General features: G+C 35.9%; 1 long non-coding RNA gene across 1 annotated transcript; it reads right to left on the bottom strand.

The window, feature by feature from the left end:
• Positions 5643–7731, bottom strand: LOC110398245. The gene is made up of 3 exons (XR_002438284.1): positions 7668–7731; positions 7494–7567; positions 5643–5777 (listed from the first exon to the last, which is right to left on the bottom strand). It is a non-coding gene; the product is annotated as an uncharacterized LOC110398245 (long non-coding RNA).

Raw genomic sequence — 8416 nt, 5'->3', positions numbered from 1 at the left:
TAATTAAATGCACTATTAAAAAGTGTCCAGGGAATCTTTTTGGATTGGCAAAGTGTTTGTACCAAAACAATCAAGGAGCATGACAAAGTAATGAGCTTGCATGATATGAGAATTTGGATTCTGCAGTTTAATTTGCTTGTGAACTGATAGAAAATACTTCCAATAAAAAGGCATATAGGTATATAGCTGTATTTGTTTTACATGTATGTTTTGTAAAATAGTGTGAGGACTGCATGCTCCAGTCCATATCTCAGCTTGGGAGATGTGTTTGGGTCAGTAATAATACAATCCGGAGCTCGTACAGAGATGGCTGAGGATGATAATCTTGTGAGAAAGAACTAACAGAGCCTGCCTGCCTTGACAGAAAATTAAGAGTGAAAGGGGATATGAGTATAAATATTTCAGGATTATGGGAGGAGGTAAAAGCAGAAAGGGAAATGAGTTACTTAAGGGCAAATTCTGACATAAAAACAAATGGGTCTGAGTGGTTGTGAATGATTATTTAGTCAGGGAATAAAAAGAAAAAATTGTAACCATCAGAAAATCTTTGAGCTGGACCTTAATAGGAATAATAAGGGACAAGAATATATAATTATTTTTGAAGATGGAAGTTATGGAGTGGACTACAGGGTGTGGGTACTTAGGACCTGAGGGAATGGACTTGAAGTGGGAGAACATGACTGTTCCTGTTATGCTACTACAGCTTCTTTAAATGGTTGATCTGGAAACTGAGGAACTTCTGTGGCTGCTCAGCAGGGCATCTGTGTTTAAGCCATTTAAGCAGCCATCTAAAATGGTATAACTTCATGATACTATTCTAATTCACAACAGATAAGAATCGGGCTATAGGCATCACAGTGGATTATTGAAAATAAAATATTCTGTTGAGAAGCTCTAACTTGCAAAGCCCTCAGTACAAGTAGTTCCTTGGCAACAAAGGATATCCTTATGTAGTGCAGCTAACACTGAGTGAGGATGCTATAACTGGGCCAAAATCAATTACAATCAGAGAAACTAACACTTGATACATAGACTTTGTTATAAGAAAAATAACACTTCTTTCTGCTCCACAAGAAAACCTATCTCCTAGGAAATCAGTAGGTATTTATCAGCCTTCTGAATGATTTTCATTTATCTGTTGTTATTCCTTCTTAAAGCTGAGGACTTTTCTTTCAGAAAGTAGTTTTGTGCTTGCATTTACTGCAAGAAGTGAGAGAAGTGGATTTTCAGCTCAGTTGCCTGATGAATAAATACACTGCACAGAAATTCTATTGTCTTTCCACTTCTCTCTTTTTTGACTGAAAAACAGCCAAATTTGTTGGCTGTGATCATATCCATATGACTTTGTTAGTAGGTATTAGGAATTTGAATGCAGACTTGTAAACATGTTTGAATTGTAGTACAGAACTCACTGAATCAAAAGTTCAGTTGTATTCCTTGCCTAATTTTGTAGTTATCAGACCTTTTGTTTTAAAACTTTTGCACAGGACTTCTAGTACAACTAAAAAAGAAAAAGCATCTGTATATTTAAAAAGTGTAATTTCTTTTCAGGTACTCTGTGATTAAAACCTGCTCTTACTGAGATACTGCAATACAATTTGTTTGTTCTGATTTAATTTCTGTGTTCCTTTTATTTTATTTTTTAGCTAAAGTTTTGAAGCAACTAAGTACCTAACAAAGTAAAGTAGTTGCTTCAGAGCACATGAAGTAAGTCCTCTGCATCTTCACATCTGTCATTACTTTAAGCTTTTCACTTACAGCTCACACGCTACAGGAAGAGGTTTGTCCAACTTGCCTTTCGTGTACTCTTACAGTTTACAGATCCAGTGCAGGTCAGGAATCATAGGCATTTATCATTTCCTGTACAACTACAAGAAAGTATGCAACATTGCTAAGGAGTGTTGATCATGCAGTGAACTTTCCAGATTGCATTGAATCAGATTAGCCCATAGAGTTTCATTAGATTTCAATCTGGGTTTCTTGCATAATGGAAAAAAAATTGCTCAATGAAGTAATCTGGTAGTGTGTATAAAAAGGACTGTGATCAAATTCACATCTGACTTAATTCCACTGACATATTTAGACTCACACTTGGATGAATGAATTCTGCTTGTTCAGTGTAGCTTGTCACTATTTTGCATATTAATGGCATTGCCACAATATCTTGCTTTGTCTTCTTGCATTATAACTCTGCACTGAAAGAATAAAATATAGCATTAGAGGATAAACAACTGCGACTAGCATGTGTACATACTCAGTGTACACAGAAAATATTGTAATTTCACTATGATTGCTTTGGGGAAATTTTCTAATATGTAAGTGAAGTCAGGATTTTCTTATTTAATTGAGCTCCTGGCTTACTATGTGAAAACTTTTTTTAAAAAAGCTTTAATGTTTAGTACAGAATAAACTTAGATCAACAGATTTGAGAAAATTTAGAATGCAAAAATGAATTCTGTAAGACTTATATTTTAACTTTTTTTTTGCCCAACTGAGTTCTAGTGACCTTTTCTATTCCCCTTTGACTTAAAAATGAGTTCTAATGATTTTTTTTCCCCTTTTACTTTAAAACAGAGACTTTAACTTTCTCAAAGTTAAATAAACAGTTTTGGTAAAATTCTGTGATGCTCACACTGTGAGCTCTGCCAAGTAATGTCCTTCATAGCTTGAGTGTGTGGAGGACATGAAAGAAACTTCCCAGTATGGCACCTTCTTGTTGTCTCGACTTGAGGGCTAGAGGTGAGCTCTATGCTCAGTCCTGCCTTTCTGGAATCATTACCCATGCTGATAGCATTTTATACTCATTGCACAGGAGTAAATGGAAGGCAATGAATGATCTGGCCAGTTTCCTATAGGCTTAAATCAATACTGGAGTCAGATGGACTATGAATACCTCTCTAATGGGTATTGTTCTTTCATGCTTGTAGGACAGCAGCAGCTAGCACACTGTCGCCATTTCCATTCACAAGTTGGATAATGGTCTGTGCCATTAATACTCTCCATTTCCTCCTAAACCATTTTTTGAACTCTCTTTCTTCAGGTTCATTCCAGGCCCATGTGAAGCAATTTAGTTGCAGCAGCTTACCAGGTAGCTGACAGCTACTTGATCTGAAAGTCTCTGTAAGTGCTGCCTTCTACAGATACAAATTACACTGTGTTAGTGAAATACACTTCATAGTTTGAAAACTCCTTAATAGAAATTTTATCTTCTTTTCTTCTATCAAATTAATTAAAAGGCTGGCAAAAGACCAAGGTAGTTTATAAGCATAAATAAGCTAATGCCATTTTTTGAATTGAGAAACACAGATACTTCTATAAAGCCATATGCATTATGCCATCCTGCTTGTGAAAAGGGTGTGATAGTACACAGAGATTTATCACAGAGAAATCAGTGTATTGTTATCCTTTTCCCAAGAGGATTCTTGCACAGTTTGTGCAATACTGCATTCAGAACCAAACTAGTATTTATTTCCCCTGTATCTCATTTGATGATTGAATGAATAACCATCACATGAACAAAGGGCAATCTGTTTGCTTTATAGGCAACTCAGTTTCAGGGGCTTAAGAAATAATGAAAAGAACACCTAACAAGAATGTTAAATTAATACGTCAAGCTAAAGATTTTGAGCAATGTGTGAGACAGAGTAAACTGTAGATTGCACATCATTTCCTATTGTGAAGTTGAGTATTATTTGCTTAGTAGTGATGATTCATGAGACTCTAGAGTTGCATGCACCTGAGACATATGATGCTTACAGAGACTTTCTGAACTCCAATTAAATTTGGCATGAGTATTTTCTCCTTCACTCTTTTCTCTGTATGCCTGCTCTGGTCCCTATTTGCTTGCAAATGCAGCTCACATTTTGTCATTCTGTGGGCTCTTGTTTCATGAAATAATACACAGAGTCCATTTGTATCAAACTACTGGTTTTTCTCTTTCTTAAGAAAAATACTTAGTAGCTGCCCATACTGTATACTCTTACTTTTTTTTTTTGAAGGAGTGAGTTTATTACTGACATCTTGTTGGTCTTGCAGTCTCCTTTCAGTGTTGTTCTATGCTCTATTCTTCACACAAAGTATTACAGGGCTCTTTTCCATTCCTTCCTCCATTTCAATTTCTAAAAATAATCAGCCATAAAAGTAGCTATTGAGCTTTATTGTTACCAGCACAGTGAGATTAATAGTGGTAAATATACTGTACCTCACTAAAAGGGTGCCTTAAATTGTTTGACATATCTCCCAGGACAATCAGGGAGTTCTGAGAAACCCCAGTGTTTCCTGTTACTCCTTCCAGAGTAGTATGGGTCTGCATTGATTTTTCCAGTAGTCTGTGCCAGACAGGAACAATTTAGCTCATAAGGAGGTAATAAAATAATCTTTACAAGCAATGAATATACTAAAGTGGGCCAGAAACTGGATTTGTCTTTGTAAGAAAGAGAAGATCTGGTAGGTTAGCATTTTCCAATGAAATTCTAAATTAAAAAAAAAAAACAGCAACAGAAAAAAAGACGACTTTATTTGGGACCACTGAACGATTTCATTTTCATATATCACCTGCTTTCCTTTCAAGAAGGTAAAACTTATCACTTTAATAGGATTAAAACACTTCAACTTTTTCCTTTGCTTAACTATGATTTTCCTATGGAATACAACACAACTATGTTAAATTAATAATTAAATCAACATGAAATGCTTTCAACATCATCAGAATGAAATAATTTCCTATTTCTAGAGTGATTTTAGAAAGCTGAAGCGATTTTTTTTTTTTTTCCCAATTTCAGCCTGTTAAACATGTCCTTGAAACAAATTTTCAGAATACTGGCTTTTACAGTGTAATGAATTTCCTTGAAAATAGCTGTGATCAATGCTGGAGATTAGCCAAAAAATCTAGGTTTTGAAATAAAGCTTCTAGTTTCCAGGTTACTCCACTTTTTTCCCCTCAGGTACAATATAAGTCTTAAATTAGGTGCACATACCATCACAATCTATTTTGCTCCTAGCCTTTGCTTCAGGAAAATATACATAGAAAAATAGCATGCGTGACCTAGGCTTATATCATCAGTGCTCCAGTGGCTCTGGGAATATCTGCTCTGTTTCCTTTTATTGCCTTACTGTCAAGAGGGCAATGCATCAAAATTGCCACCAAGTGAAGAGTTTGTGTTTTGTTTCAGAGATTCTTTTTCGTTTTCCTGTTCGTGAAGGGTCATTGTGTCTAAAAATAATTGCAGGACATTTTAAAATGGAAACTGATAAGTGAAAAGCATTTGGGTGAGCAATTAATTTTCTGTGAAAATATGAAGGCAGGAACATCTTCAGACATTAACAAATAAGAGCAATAAATCCTTCTGTTTTAACAAGATATGGTTAAGGCTAGTTTTGCTGACAGTGATAGCTTATTATTACAGTATACTTGTGATTTAGCTCTTCATGTGCCCCTTGAGTTGTATGCATTCCTCTGTGTATTTAGATAACAAAACTGTGTTGCTTGTGTAATTGTCATGGCATTGAAAAGGAGCTAGTGAGTCGGTCAAAAACTTGAATTCTCACTGTGAAGCTGCTATGGATCCCTAATAAGTTCTGAGAATTTTATTTTTTAATGCTAATAGAAACTCCTGGGAATGCCATGCTAAGAAAATCGTGTACCAAGCCTTCCAATACTGAAGAAAAGTATGTGTAACATAAGTATCTTCTCCATGTCTTTTTCTTCATTAAAGCTTGCAAATGTCCAGTGCATGTGAGAGGACCAATGCAGCCTTCTTGTGAGATGCTTCAGAGGCCTGCAAGGGTAAGGGGGGAAATAACATAGGTGAAAGTATGTACTTTCTACAGATTGTTGATCGCTGGTCTTGGGTCATGCCTTCTGTGTGTAGCTAATCCTGCTTCTTGGGTATCATTTTCCTGGCTCCCTTAATGAACGCTTCTATAGTGGTACTTCTGTGTTTTTTGTTGGTGTGTTTTTGTTTGTGAAAGAAACATGTTTTATGGGTCCTACATAAAAAGGATGAATAGGGCTTGTAATTTGGTTAAGTAGCTTGAGACCCAATTACAGTTACGCTTTACTGTTTTTTTGTAGTCACGTCTTTCTGTTATTGTGATTTATTATTAGTCACATGCTGTTGGAGTGCACTAAAGAGCTGAATTTGAAATTGAAAAAAAAAAAACAACTGTAATGCTTTTCAGGAATGGGGATATTATGAGAAAAGGTATGCATGGAAGGCAGCTCTCCTATATACAAATGTCCATAATTACTGGTGTATTTTTTTCCATTTGAGCATTATACAAACCCTTTACAAGCAATTTAGCTGTGGAAATGGCTAAGTAAAAACATGTTATCATTCTTTAGTCTATATCAATCAACTAATTCTATAAAGTAGCTTGCAGTTCATAGTATAGATGCCAAATGGTCAGATAAAGATCAGAGCTTCAGCTGGTATGTGTAGACATGATTACATTTCATCGACTGAACATGCACCATTTTACTTCAGTAGGGCCTGGTTCAAATACCTGTAAGCACAATGGACCATGCAGGAGAGACAGAAAACTGTCATTGTTTTTTCTTCCCTGAGACGTCTTCCAATAGTATTGCAGTCTCTGAGAACTGGGAAGCCACCTACTGGTAAGCTGCTTTTTTTTTTTTTTTTTTTGCAGTAACCTTGTCTGTGCTATTCTTGCTCTTTCATGGTCTTACCAAAATGCTAGGGAAAAAATATGTAAAAACTGTTTTACAGTTGTATTATTGACTTACATGAGTAGCAAGGTCATGAAGGACCTGGGCCATGAAGAACTTCTGTAGAACTGATGTCCCTTCCAAGCTAAAGGGTGAACTTCATCAGAATACTTCAGAGCAACAAGGAATTACATTCAAGTTAATTTTTTTCATGCTCATGCCTGCTGAGTTAAGTGGAAGTGATTCATAGGTTGCTGGTGGTGCATGACAGTAAAGTCTATTACACTGCTCAATGCAAATAATGGAAATGATGATGAAAGAATTAATTGATGTTGTTTTTTTTAATTGTGGGAGCACCTCTAACATTTTGCAGATGTTTTGTCAGCCTCACTGACAAAACAAAAAAAAATTCACTGAGTGAATTGGCTGCATGGGAGCAAGTTGTGATAAAAGTTAGTGGACACAGGAGGTTAGAAACATGCCTCACAATAATCTTCAGGTTACTGTGAACTTCTGAACTTCTGGGCATCACTTTCAAAGTCTCCATACAGTGCTGTGACAGCTTATGAAAACTTCCCTTATCTTCAGAACTGGGGTGCAGAAAGACTGATTTGTCAAAATAAGACTTAGCTTTATTTCTCAAATGTTGGATGTAACACCTGTTCTTTAATGCTTTTTTAAACTATTCTAACATCTTAATGTTTTTCATTTTTTAATGAATAAACATTTATGCGTGCAAGTGTGCACATGCATTGTGAGGGTCATGCGTAGGCTTTTTGGTTTCATTCTCAGGTAATTCATTAATCAACTGAAAATAAATAATTACCCTGGAAAACAGGCATTTCTTGTAAGAATCCAGTCAAAGTGAATTTTTCTGATCAATGAAGAACTCACAGCAGCCTTTGAGAAATAATAATGCAAGTTTTAAAACAGAAACACACAAAAATGATAGAAACAATTTTTTAAATCTAGCAAATAAATGAGTGAAATCAGTACTCACTATCTTCGTCAAGCAGCTACTTCTGAAAGTTCAGGTATTTTACTGTTGAAACACAGAGTTGAATGGCCATGGAAAAAAAATCCAACTGAGGCAAAAGGAAGTAGCTCCACTGAAATGCAACCCCTGATGTCAGATGGCTGTCTCAGGGTTCAGAAGTCATACATTACAAAGAATTCTCTTTCCTTGTCATAGAAGATATTAAAGAATCTCTAGTCAAATATCACTTTCTGCTGATCTTTTTTGGCCCATTGTTTTGTCTTGTTTGGCCTGTGATTCTAGAAAGGAATTTTGTTAAAGGGATTTTTACATGGTATTGTTAAGAAAAATGTTGCTTTTATTTATATTATTTTTAATAGCATTTGAAATTTCTTAATTGTTAGGAGAATTTACTTCTGTAATCTGACTAATTCCTGACGTACTTGGGAAGTGCCTGTTGATGTTGAGCTGACGTTGCTGAAGCAAAGAGTGAAGGTGTGGTGGAAAGGCCCAGGCTGGGCTGCTGCCAGAAACAATACAGCTGTATTACCGTGGCATTCTGCACAGATTAATTAGCTCTGTTGAGAAGAGAGTATCACACTGTGCTAGCACAGCTACCTTTGTTCTGCAACTAACTCATTTAGTCCTGGCTTAGGTTCCTTTAGATAAGCATGGTATCTTTGAGTATGTATAGGCAAAATGACTCATTCTACAATGCTAATCATTTCTGGCAAGTTCTGGTCAATGTTAATCAGCAACATGTAGCAGATGCT

The sequence above is a fragment of the Numida meleagris genome, chromosome 4, assembly GCF_002078875.1.
Source record: "Numida meleagris isolate 19003 breed g44 Domestic line chromosome 4, NumMel1.0, whole genome shotgun sequence".
Taxonomy (NCBI): domain Eukaryota; kingdom Metazoa; phylum Chordata; class Aves; order Galliformes; family Numididae; genus Numida; species Numida meleagris.
This window is presented reverse-complemented; position numbering and strand designations above follow the sequence as displayed.